Source organism: Malaclemys terrapin, chromosome 19 (genome assembly GCF_027887155.1).
Source record: "Malaclemys terrapin pileata isolate rMalTer1 chromosome 19, rMalTer1.hap1, whole genome shotgun sequence".
In the NCBI taxonomy this organism is placed as follows: Eukaryota; Metazoa; Chordata; order Testudines; family Emydidae; genus Malaclemys; species Malaclemys terrapin.
In genome coordinates this window covers 17,750,002-17,763,714 of record NC_071523.1, presented here as the reverse complement: position 1 = coordinate 17,763,714, position 13,713 = coordinate 17,750,002, and the positions used below count along the sequence as shown (strand labels likewise).

Here is a 13,713-nt window from a genome sequence, read left to right as displayed (position 1 = left end):
TGCGGGAAGTGGCATGGGCCGAGGGCTGTGCTGGCCGCCACTTCCCGGCGCACCCATTGGCCTGGAGCGGTGAACCGCAGCCAGTGGGAGCCGCAATCGGCCGAACCTGAGGACCCGGCAGGTAAACAAACCGGCCCGGCCCACCAGGGTGCTTACCCTGGCGAGCCGCGTGCCAAAGGTTGCCGACCCCTGACGTAGGCAATGCTCTTACCTCAGACTACGAGGAACATGACTGGGTGCAGGGTCCCTGGCAGAGAGGGAGTTAATTGCCAGATCAGGTCTCATTCCCACATTCACACAGGTGCCAACAGTTGGGGAACTGAGTGCTCAGTCAGGAGCTAAGAGCTGAAACCCCATAAAAGCAGCACCTAGGTGATCAGACATTAGCAGTAAACAGGTGGTGTGAGAAGGCTCAGAAGTGGTAGGTCTCTATAGCAGATGGAAGGGCTGGGTTTGTGTCTTAGCCTAAATGAGCCTATAAATCTCATTATTTTGATCTGAAACCACATGGTGGCTCACTCACACTCTGCTAGAGTTTCCAACTTTCTAATCGCACAAAACCAAACACCCTAGCCCCCCCCCTTTCCTTCCCCTTCTCTGAGGCCCTGCCCCCACTCACTACATTCCCCCTCCCTCGGTGGCTCGCTCTCCCCCATCCTCACTCACTTTCACTGGGCTGGGGCAGGGAGTTAAGGTGCGGGAACTGGTGAGGGCTCTAACAGCGGGTGCAGGCTCTGGGGTGGGGCCAGAAATTAGGGCCTCAGGATGCAGGAGAGGGCTCTGGACTGAGGCAGGGAGTTGGGGTGCAGGAGGGAGTGAGGGCTCTGGCTAAGGGTTCGGGCTCTTGGGTGGGGCTGGGGGGTATGGGATGCAGGAGGGGGCTCCAGGCTGGGGGGTGGGCCTGAGGGATTTGGAATGTGGGGTGGGGGGCTGCGGGTTGAGGCAGGGGGTTAGGGCGTGGGAAGGAGTATGGGCTCTGGGCTGGGGGTGCAGGTTCTGGGCTGGGGCCAGGGATGAGGGGTTTGGAGTGCAGGAGGGGGCTCTGGGTTTAGGGGGGGATCAAGGCTGGGGCTCGGGGTTGGGGCATGGGCTTACCTCGGGCGGCACCCAGTCAGCGGCACAGTGGGGCTAAGGCAGGCTGCCTGCCTGTCCTGGCACTGCGCTGCACCCCAGAAATGGCCAGCAGGTCCAGTTCCAGGGGGGAGAGGGCGGGAACAGGAGGCTCCACGCGCTGCTCTTGTCCATAGGCACCCCAGCTCCCATTAGCCAGGCTGGGTTTCCACAATAGGAAAGAGTTTCTTTCCTCATGAACATTTTTCCAATCAAAAGAAAAAAGACCCAGAAAGTCACAGGGGCATTTCCTGTGTCCAGCGCAAGTACAAGCTGATCCACAGCCTCTTCTTTAAAATCATCCACCGTTGTGGTCACCCAGGCTCCCCTCATCCTGGGTCCCCTGCTTGGTGCTTAGGTGATACAGTAGGCATCGTATAAAGAGGCAGGTGAGCTGGCCCTGCCATGCAAGGCCCTTTTCTCACACTCTTCTCCCATTCCGGAAGAAGCCGAGGCGACAACGTATTTTTCTTACCCTGGTTATAACAGAGCTTGGCCTCACCCACAGCGACAGGCCACACCACATCATACCCACATCAACCACAACCACAACCAAGCCATGCTCAAGCCTGGACAATGATCCTGGCAGGTAGCCTAGCCTCACCCTTCCCTCTGTGCTTCTCCTCTCCCACTCCAGTCTAGAGCAGTCCACTTTCCAGGCATTGATGGTGAAGCCTCTAAGCCATGGTTACTGCTGTCCTTCCACACAGGGAGGTTTCCTAGTTCTGGGGGACAGAGCAAGTCCCTTTGGGCTGCATCCCTTTCATGTCTTCCCCTTCCCCTTCCTTTCTTCCCAGAACACCCAAGCAAGGGGAGTGTGAGTCTGACAGGAAGCAAAGAACAAACACCGGATTGATGGAGCCTTGTCTTCTTTCAGGGTTCTTCCAGACCAAACCTCAGCCCCAAGGGGTCTCGGCAGTCAGCATTGGCAGCTCCTCCTGCTTTGCAGGGCTGCCCGGGCCTGTCCCTTCGTGCTGTGTGTGACTGCCACAAAGGGGTAACCCTCATTAACCAGATGTGTAAATAACTTAGACATTTATCTTCACCAAATCCAACATTGCTCCCTTGTAGGAATGTCTTTATTTTAACCCTGTCTGTGCTAATCCATCTGCCTCGGATTTGCCTAGAATTACCCAAAGCAAGAGGCAGGAGAGCCCTTTGCATTTGAGGAGGGTGGGAGGGGGTGTTCTTGCTCTGGCTAGAAAAGCATTTCTCACTCTTTCCTCTATGACTTTAATTCCACCTCCCTCACACATTTACCTAAGAGCACAAATGAGAAAGGACATGAAGGATTTATGGGGTTAAACTGCAAAAGCTCTAATGACTGCCCGGAGGGGAAAGGAGTGTGAGTGTGTGAGAGAGCAATTCAGCATTTGGCTGCATCCCAACACAGAGAGGGTGCAGGGCTCTCTGTGTGCTTCCTGCTGAGGGTGGGGTCACCTCCCATGCCTTCTTCCCCTCCTCCCCCAAACTGCTTTCAGCGCCACATTGTTAACATCTGGAGCTAAAAAAAAATCAACATTGTTTCCTTAGCTGAAGCAGAACATTTTCATGACTGGGGAATTCCTGCAGTTTGAAACCAGCCAAAAAAAGAGTCAAAGGGGTTTTAGCTTCACTTCCCCCACCCACCTCTTCTTTCAAAAGCAGGACAAAGTTTCTTTGGAAATTTGGGTTACACCCACCCTCGCCCCAGAGAAAAATTCTTATCCAGAGAGATGGGCCCAGGGTGCCAAGCTCAGATCTGAATGTTCCCAGAGGTCAGGGATATGCTGGGATGCGGGGTTTTGGTTTGAGATTCATGGGCTCCTGACAGGCAGTCCTGGGAATATAGTAATGATATTTAGCAAGGCTGTCACAGTTTTAATCTGAAGCATTTTGTGAACTCTGTTTAAGGCTCACAAACCCCCTTGAGAAGTATGCAAGAGCTGCAGAGGGATCAGCCACCAATGGGAGGAGAGGCAGCAGCTTTTGAATTGCACACAACAGTTTAGCAGAGGAAGTGAAGAGTCCCATATCCCACTGAGTGTACAAGGTATTCCTTGGTGGCCTCCCATTCAAGAACTGACCCACATCAACCCTGTACAGTACAAGGTGGCCTGGTTAATGGTAATGTAATTAACATAAGCTATTCTGCAAAGAAAAGCTTGTTGAATGCACATACTTACAGATTTAACTAAAATCTAATAATATCTGGGCTTATTCTGAACTGTTGCCTTTACAAAAAGGAACATACACAATGGCCTGCCTGGTCTAATATTGTGGGGCTTGGGGATCAGGTTGGACCTGTACAACTACCCAGGTACTTCCTACCAAACAGGGTGGTGCTGAAGTTCAGTGGACTGGCAATAATGGATGACTGCTCTTTAATTAAGACAGGAATGTCTGGATCAGACCCAAGGACCATCTGATCTAGCAACTTATTTTTGACTAGTACCTGATGCTTCAGAGGAAGGTGTCAGAACCTCACAATAGGCAGATGTGGGATGATCAGTTAGAAGTAGAATGGCTGGCAGTAATGGAATAGTAGGAAAGAATAGCCTACCACAATTGCACTGCCAGCTGCGTTTTGAAAAGAAACTTTGCCTACAAATATTACCTTATAGAAGCCTTAAAAATAGCAAGAGATGATAACTGTGTGGTATTGTTCAGAATAGTAACTTGTAGCAAACTTTGTGGCATGTATAAATGATTGGCAGCCCTCAGCTCCAAAGCGGAAGCTGCTCTAGCAACTCTCAGTGACATAGGCCTTGGCTACACTTGGGGATTCACAGCGCTTTCCGAGGGGAATAGCTTGCAGCGCTGCGAGCGAGCGTGCAGCGCTGCAGGCGCTGATTACACTGGCGCTTTATAGCGCTGCACTTGCTGCGCTCGGGGGATTGCGTTTTTACACCCCTGAGCGCAGCAAGTTGCAGCGCTGTACAGCACCAGTGTAGCCAAGGCCATAGCTTTGTGGTGTAATCAACAGTTGTGTTCTCTTTGCCACACATGGAGGCCTTTGTTGCCAGGATGTGATATTGTTGCAACGTTGTTCCCTGATTGGAAGGCTGGGATAACAGATGAAGCTGGTGGAAAATAGATTAGGAAGAACACTGAGTGTGTCTGGAAATATCATTTTGAGACTCTCAACTGTTCCTTTGATATGACTTGGGTGAGAGAGAGCATGTCCAGTGTTGAGATAGGTGAAGAATGGGTGTCATTTGTATAGAAAATTTGGCCATATTTGAAGTGCACACTTGAGCTGTCTTAAATGGAGGAGAAACCCCGTCAATTGCCCATCTGTTTCCAAACTCCGTTAACAAACATCCCTTTTCTCCTTTGCCCTAATTCCCCTCTCCCACTCCAGCTATGAGTTTGCTCTTTAATTAGGCTATTTAGGGACCTGATGCTGCGAGGTGCTGATGCTCCACTCCCATCACCCTCTTCCCAGGAATGGGGGATGAGAGGCACTTGTCTCCTTGCTTGTTTCATAAAATCCATCAAAACAGACATAAGAATGAACTACAAAGGCAACTTCCCTTTCTGCTGTTTTCCAGCTGCTTCCTGGCTCAGATGGGGCTCAGTTGTCTTCCTCAGCACTTACCATCTCCAAGGTCACACACCCCCCCCCACTAGAGATGGACAGTCCCTCTGCCCCATTACCCAACAGAGTGGAGGGTGGTGACGTGTGAGAATATCCCCATCACAGTCTCTTGAGCCTTTGCACTGAGGAACCATCTGACACTCGTTCTGCTTTTTGATTGGCTGACAGCCTCCTGTGGTAGTGTAAATATTTGCCCATGTATTGGTTGTTCTGTGGAAGGTGTTAGGGCACACAACCAGTCCTTTATAGGGTCTCTTTCCTCATCTGAGCTTTTTCTCCAAGTCATTACTTGGTTTCTGTCTAATTTTATCACTAGCCCTTTGGAAAATCCATTACATTATTCCTCTTTTTAAATGTAGTACATATGATGGCAGTGACCTGCAGAAAGCCAGGTGTACTCAGTGAGATCCTAAACCGGGGCACATGCAGGTATTTGTTGTATCCCAATAGGAAACCACTGCTAGAATAATACTTAGTTCTGAAGTGGCACTTTTTGTCTTCAGTGTGCTTTGCACACATTAAGCAATTAGTCCTCACCATACTCCAGTGAAGTTGAGTTATTATTTGACTATTGCAGATGGGGAAGCAGAAAGGATAAGTGACATGTCCAAGGCCACAGAGGAAGTCAGTAGCAGGGCTGGAATTAGAGTGTGTGGAGAAAGGAAGTATTATTATCCTCATTTTACAGATGTGGAACTGAGGCAGAGAGAGTTAAGTGACTTGCCCAAGGTCTGTGGCAGAACTAGGAATGGAAATCAGATCTCCTGAGTTCTAGTTCAGCATCTGTTCCATAAGACCATCCCTCTATTTTTTGCTACCTACGGGTAACATTAGCACTTTTGTACTATCCATTGGTAGTACTTGTACATGTGGCAGTCTTCCCAGGTAGCACTCCTCTGGTACTATCCTTGGGTACCACTCGTATTTTTACACCCTCTGTACATGTAGCAAGTAACTTAATAAATACCTGTGCCTTTCTGAAAGGAATTTTGAATCCTCTTGATTCAATGAGCCCTTTGTTGGGAGCTAAAGTGAAATTATTTTAACACTTCTTGCCAAATGTTTTTAAGACTCAATCCCTCCTGGACCGTCCTCAATTGTGAAAAGCTGTGTTCAGTTTCTTGGCCTGGTTTTTCACTCTCTCAGTTAATCTTTCTTTGACTTCTGATAAACTGCCAGGGAGCTTAAAATCTGCCTTGATAACTCCCATGTAAAAGAGACTGAATTTACCAGAGGTCATCGTTGCAAATTATTTCTCAATTTCCATTCTTCTTTACTTTGCTATCAGAGCTCCCTAAAAAAGAAGAAGCTGAGGGGCATTATTCTCAGAACCAAAACTATCATCAGCTTTATAATGAATTCAGCCCTTCTTTCTTGGAGCACAGACATTGCTCTCCTCAGTGTTTCTAATGATCTCGCCCACACTCAGTGGGATTCTCATCTCTGTGCTTTCGCAGCTATTGGCTGCTTTTGATAGCTTAGCTCATCAAATGTTACTAGACAGACTACATGCTTTATGTAGGTCATTGTGCAATTGCTTTGAATGAGTTTGCTTCATATCTTAGTCAGCAAACTCAATTCATATGTTTAGACTGAGATTCTTTAGCACATGTTCACCTTCTTACGGTAGGGTGACCAGATGTCCCAATTTTATAGGGACAGTCCCAATTTTGGGGTCTTTTTCTTATATAGGCCCTATTACTCCCCACCCCCTGTCCCGATTTTTCACGATTGCTGTCTGGTCACCCTATCTGACAGGAAGGATCTGCAGTAGTCCATATAGAACCTAAGCGTTTGATATTTACTGTGTGCAGTCACAGTACCATTAGCTGACATTATGGGCAGACATAGTTTCACCCAGGTAAGCGACACACCAGTCCAGTTTTCTGCTGCTGCAAATCCACTCAGATGCTCCCTTAAATCTCTCTGTGTTTAGATTTGTAGATTTTAAGGCCAGAAGGCACCTATATGATCATCTAATCTGATGTGCTGCACAACAGGCCAGGTGCTTGCTTAAAGGATAACCTTTAACCTTTATCATTTATTTTACCTCAATAGAGGGTGCTAGTGCACTAAAGCACATGTATTCACCAAGGTTATGTGCACACAATTGGCAGTTGGGCTCTGCCATCAAGTCCCATGGGGTTAGGGTTTGGAGCCTCATTGTGTTTCTCTACACTGTAATAAAAGACCCTTGGCACAGATGCACCTGGCCCAGGTCAGCTGACTCAGGCTCACAGGGCTAAAAAGTGCAGTGTAGCCATTCGGGCTCAGGCTCTGAAACCCCATGATAGGGGTGGGTCTCACAGCCAGGGCTCCAGCCCAAGCCTCAATGCATACACTACAATTTTTAGCCCTGCGAGCCCAAGTCAATTGACCTGGGCTCTGAGACTTGGTGCCTCGGATTTTTATTGCAGTGTCGACGTATCCATTATGAGCTGAAGGGAGGCAGGCCAAGAACCGAGGCTCATTAGGGACCAATCTGCCTTCCCTCCCACAAGCAATTGTTACTCATGCAAGGAGACGCACTGATTTCAGCGGGAGTCTGGACATGCAGGTCTGGGTTTACCAGCTGCCAAGGGGAGCTTATAGAAATCATTACAAAAGGTAGAAGTACTGATAGGGGCGATACCCTCCTGTGGTTAGAAGCTGCAGCTGCAGATAATACTGCAATTGTAAATAAATCAAAAGTCTTTCCTGACCTGTGGCTTGGGCAGTATAAACAGCCTGCCATCACAGGAGAAATGGGAATGCTCGAGTCAAATCAGTTCTCATTTACTCACTTCATAGGATTATTGTCTTCAGGATGATTTAAGGAGCTGTGCGGTCACTAATCAAATGCTCAATCCATTTTCATTTGGAGAATATAGTCAAGGAAATATGCACAGACAGAACCAGCGGGTTAAACATCCCTCAGAGCTCCACTGGCATCACTGCCCACTCTGAGAACAAGAGCTGAAAAGCAAACCCCCTGCACAATTGTTGGAGAGAGTTGATCATTATTAATAATTATTTGTACTCTATCACAGTAGCACCTAAACAACTCTAAATGAGATCAGGGCCCCATTTCCTAGGCGTGAACAGACACATAATAAGAGGTAGTCCACGTCCCAAAGAGCTTACAGACTAAAGAGACAAGGCAGAAAAGATCTCCTGTGAGCCTTTTCCTCACTATTTCAGGATGAAAACCTCACATCCACCTCTTCAGCTGCCATGGATATTAATGTTTTTCTTGTGTGTGGATGCATTAAAAAAAAACTAACAATCTGCAGTAGCACTGACTCTTGCCATAATTCCGTCTCACACAGCCTAACCCCAGCTCCTTCCAGCATTTCCTGTGCACTTGGAGAGGCTGAGAAAGTATCTGCCACACACTCAGCCTGGGGCTTGCTTCCTCCTGCTTGTCCTGATGTTGTACGAGCTCAAACATGGAAAAACGCTTCTGCTGCCATTGCTTGCTCTGTAGCCGACATCTTTAACCTTTCATTCTCAGGAGGGAGGACAAGTTCCATCATGTTTAAAACATCCTCGGATTGTTCCCATGCACAACTCTGACAATACTTGCTCTGGTTTTCATTAGCAGCCCATTTACTTACTAACCATTGTTTCTAAGGTTTTTAAATGTCCTGGATTGTTGTTTATTTTTAAAGGTCTCTCTGCAACATTTATTCAGTCCATTGCTGTTCTTTACCACAAAAGAGGAACAGGCGATCTCACTGGGAGTTTGATTTAATGCAAATTCTAGAGTCTTTTTTTGCAAATTGTGGGTTTCACTAAACCTTTTTTGCCTTCGATGGAACATTCCCCCTGCTCACCACTTCATTTAAACTATCGTATTCCCAGGAACATTTAAAATTAAAAAGTTTCTTGCTAACTAAATGGGAGACTACACTCTGCAAAGAAGAAAGATTTTAGTTTGAAATGACTTTTGCCCTCCTTCTAGGCTGTATGAGGGAATAAAAGAAAACTTGATATTGTTCCCAGAATTCTTTCTGCCAGAGCCAAATGGTGATCAAACTTCAACGGTTCCAAGTTTGGTTGTTAATCTAGAACTCATGGTTTCCAAGCAGTGTTTAGATCTGGTAAAATAATTTCTCCCTTTCATACCTTCTTTCAAACTCCAAAATAAGGGCCTTCATTTTTGGAAGTGACTAGTGATTTCGGGTGCCTTCATTTTTGGGTCCCAACTTGAGACACTTTAAGGTGCGTGATATTTCAGCAGGTGAATGCTGTCTTTAACTGGGCACTGAAAATCACTAGTAGTTTTTGAAAATATAGGCTAAACTCTTCTTCATTGTTCTCTTCTACAGCTCCCAGAGTGACTCCCTTAAGAAAATGGCTGCCCAAGTTCTGTTAGTCTGGGGAATTGGGAATTTCTCAGTTCTGATGCCCACCCATGCTCAGCATCAATGGCTTTTATTGTGGAACAGTTGCAGCCACAGGATCTAGGAAATCATGGCAACAATGCAACGGCAATTCAGGGCTCCAGGTCAGGAGGACGCCTTCCACTCAGCTTTGAATTACAAGAAGTCACAACTTGCTCACATCATTCCCCATATCATGGAGGTTTAGATAAAATAATCTACCCGAATTTTCCTTCAAAACTCAAACTAAAGCGTAACTGAACCTGTTTTGAGCTTTGTAAAAGTTTGGATGTTTGACTGGTTTTCATTTTCGTGCACCTCCTAGGACAAGAAGCAGAAGTGCTTAAATACCACAAGAAAACTGCTCCAGTGAGATTTCCAACCCAAACTGCAGAGATTCAAGAGATTCAAGGAAGTACCTGAACGTGTAGATGCTTTTCCAATCCAGACCTCTGAACCGTTTGAAATTTGCATATCCACTAGCCTAAGTCCATGGACCACTGACATGTTGCACTTCACCATTCTCTTCTGCCATCTTGTGACCTACTCCCAAACAAAGCGGATGTTTGGTTCTTTATAAATCTCCCTGTTTTTAAAATGCTGGTGGTATTGAATGAAGCGGCATGTCCAATTCCTGGATCTAGTATGTTTGGTAATAACTAATGAACAGAGGATATTAAAGTTCAAACTCTTTGGAGCTGGGGTACATGAAAATCTAACCTGGGATGTTGCACAAGACCTTACAAAGCCCAGACAGAAATAGAAGGGGCAACTAAAACATGCCCTATCTTGCATTCACTTTGCTTTGCTAATCTTAGAATATTACTCACTAGCATGATGTCCACAGCAACAGCAACTGTTCCTGATGTGGGAATTAGCATAAAAATTGGTCTGTCATCCTTTAGATATGGTACATGAACTTTCCTTAATTCTCTAATGGGCTGATGGTGGGCTAATGCTGACACCAGTCTGCAGTGTTTAGCAAGCGACATAAAGTAGCATCCCCAAACTGCATGATGTGCTAGCACTCCAATTACAGTCCAAAAGCTTTTTCCCTTCTCTCCTATCTGACTGGAAGATCTCTGCCTGTGCCATGTTCAATTTCAGGTGAGCATTTCAACTTTATCTCAGCTCCATTTGGTCTGCTTTGCGAGATAATGTTTGTGCAGCACTTGGGAATATAAAATGCCCTAGAAGCTCTCGGTGCTATCATTACTGTTGTTGTCGTCGTCATTATTGTTAGCAGGGTGTACCTAAGGTTCTTCCACTCTGCACCGTGGCTTGTGATACTGCTGGTGGCAAGGCTCGGTTGAATGTTCAGTGCCAGCATCACACTGCAGAATGGCTCATCCATTTGGGCTTTGTTTGATGGAGCGCAAAGGAAAGAATAGATTAAAAGACTGTAACTCTGGTGCCTTTGAAAAGAACTGTGCTATGCCTTTGGGGTCAGATCCAAAGCCCAGGGAAGTCAATGGGAGTCTTTGCATTCACTTCAGTGGCCTTCGGGGCAGGGATGCGGAAAGGAAGTACTAGGAATGTCCAGCATTTTGTGACTGAGTCACAGAAACTCACTGTTTTGTTTGGGGTCAGTCGTGCTATTTTTTTTTTAAGTAATCGTGTTTAATGGTGGAGAAGATGCCATTTCTGACCTGGATGTAATGGACAACATCTCATGGAAATACCAGGATTTGCAGATAAATGTTGGGGATCTAAAGTATGGATGCTTTTGCATGACTCTTGGGTACATGGGGGGAGAGAAAGGGGAAAGGCAGACAGACCTACACAGTGTGTACTGAGACTGTGCTTAGAAGTGGGAGATAGCCAAGCAGTTATATAAAATAAGAACTGACCTGCACCTTTGGCCAAACCCTGATATGAATCAAAGCCAAATCTTTTTTGAAAGGAGATGGTCAACCTGTGCCTAAGATATTTTTTACCTGCTGTTGTACCAAGTAACACCCAAGAGGCTAAAACTGAGAGCTTAGTGGGAAAAGTCCATTGGTGCTATGGTGATGGGCTCTACAGAAAGATCTCAGATAGACAGAAAAAGTTCTTTGTCTCTTTTTTCAGTGTTTACTCTGTACATCTAATGGAACTTCAGGTATAATTGACTTCATCGTTGCCCCTATATAGTTCATCAGTTTCCCCTCTTGTTCATGTGGGTCTTTCATAAAGCAACAGGGGTGATAAAATCATATTTTAAATAGGAGAATGTGTATGTAAAATAACATACATTCTCAGCAGGTTTCAGCAGCTTGTTTCAAACCAGGACATAGTTTTACCTCTTATTTTGACACTCACTAAATGTCAAGCTGATAGTCATTCCTTTAAGGTTTAAAATGTTTCAGTTAACATTCTGTGTGATGTCTGTACTTCTTGGAACTGTCTGGGACCAGAAGCAGAAATACTACAACATCATGGAAGAGGATAATTCCTCTGCATTTATAGCTCAAGAAGTACATAAAATCTCACTTGAGAAGCTGAAAGTCACAAGATGTCCAGAAGAAAGATGTTCAAAGATGGTTTGAGAAACATCCAGGTCTCTGGGAATTTATCGGCAACTGCACCTCTGAACCATTTGAAGTTTAATCAGCTCTAATTATACTGCATGTTCATGGTTTCCAAAAATAACTGCCACCACCGACAAATCTCTTTCAATCAAACCATTTCACCCACCAGGTATGTCGGTTTTGCTTCCTAAATAGGAACAGATGCCATCAAGCATTCCGTATTCACAAATGGTGAAATTCACCCCAGTACAGAAGGGACTTGAAAGTGGTGCATAGGTCTTTCATGCAAGGGTGAATTTCAATCACTGTGCTTAGCTTTAGAACCAGTAATCTAGGACCCAGTTTAGCAGCAAATATATGAATGATGCTCTGAGATACTGCTAGGGAAAAAATGCAACTGTATTTCCATTTCTTCTGTATTTACCAATTAAAAATAGTTACACCAGATAGGCTCCTCACGATAAAAAACATCTGGTTGGCAGAAGTGCCCTGTCAGCAGACAGCAGCAATTACACTGAGGCTGAACAACAGCTTAATTACTTACAAGGCAGCTCCACTGACAAAGGAAGCCACTGCAAGCTAAACAAATCCCCCAACCAAAATCATCCCTGAAATTAGAACTATTTAAAAGAAAATCTCAGACCACAAGAAATCAAGCGAAATAGAGGCGAGCCCCACACGTAGCTGCAGAGTGGGCTGTGAGTGGAAATGTTCATTTATATTTGCGTTGGGGCTTTTCAGTTTTGTATTCCCATCCCGCTGTAAATGGCATGTTTTGGCTGTGGTTGAGGAGGCAGCAAATCCCTGCTACTTGGAGGAGCTTTAAAGCGGGTCTTTGACAGGAAAGCAGATGAGAAGGAAGAGACTATTTATACAAAATCCTGTGTATTTGACCCAGCAGTCTCTCAATTTCCCCTTTTTACTTGCTTCCAATAGCTTACATTTGGGGATGAGCTGTTGATCTCTGTTTCTCTTCATCAGACTCTACATCCACTCTATTATCTGTCTACCATAGGTATTTATACAGTCCCTATCACTGCGATATCTGAGCCCTCACAATCTCTCTTTCTCAAAAAAAAAAAATTAGGGCTGTCAAGCGATTAAAATAATTAATCACGACTAATCGGACTGTTAAACAATGATAGAATACCATTTATTTAAATATTTTTAGATGTTTTCTACATTTTCAAATATATTGATTTCAGTTACAACACAGAATACAAAGTGTACAGTGCTCTCTTTATATTTATTTTTATTACAAATATTTGCACTGTAAAAAACAAAAGAAATTGTATTTTTCAATTCACCCAGTACAAGTACTGTAGTACAATCTTTTTATCATGAAAGTCGAACTTACAAATGTAGACTTATGTACAAAAAATAACTTCATTAAAAAAAAAACAATGGAAAACTTTAAGGTCAGAAGTCCACTCAGTTCTACTTCTTGTTCAGCCAATCGCTCAGACAAACAATTTTTGTACATTTGCAAGAGATAATGCTGCCCACTTCTTGTTTACAAAGTCACCTGAAAGTGAGAACAGGCGTTTGCATGGCACTGTTGTAGCCGGCGTCCTGAGATATTTACATGCTACCATAATACAAAGAATAATAATATAATCTTATTCTTGAAAGTGATGAGGGAAATGAATGACAAACCAATGTAAGGTAGCTGGGTAGATGCATATTTGAGATATCTCTGCTGATATGCCCCAGCTTCAGTGTCTGTAATGAAATCACAATTAAGAATGGGAGGTTGGAGCATTTTGAAGCCATGAACTAAAATAAAAGAACCAGTGCACCATTTTGTCAACCTGGGGAGAAAGCTGTTTAGAAAAGCTGTGCATTCTGTAGCTAGGAAAAATATGACAAGAGATCTGTGTCAGGCAACCAGGAAAAAAAAGAGCATTGCACAATCTAATCTTGGTAATTCTGGGAATACAGCCTCTGGCCCAAGACTCCCTTACATTTGTGAGCACTCGGGATATAGATCCAATACAAACGCAAGAGCATGATTTACTTCTGTGTAATATAAACACCATCGAATAACATTTCGACAACACTGTGCTGACATCACTTTGGAGATCTGATTGGGGTCCCTCAAAGGCAATTAAAAATAAGCCCCATCTCCCCTTCCAAGTTTTATATCACC

General features: G+C 44.9%; 1 protein-coding gene across 1 annotated transcript in view; it reads left to right on the top strand.

Annotated features, from left to right (window-relative positions):
• The window catches only part of MORN1 (MORN repeat containing 1), a 138,792-nt gene extending 129,714 nt beyond the window's left edge, over positions 1-9,078 (top strand). The window contains exon 15 of the transcript XR_008442825.1: positions 9,001-9,078. The gene's annotated coding sequence lies outside the window, so the exon portion shown is untranslated. The remainder of the gene's footprint in view (positions 1-9,000) is intronic.
• Positions 9,079-13,713: the final 4,635 nt, after the last annotated feature.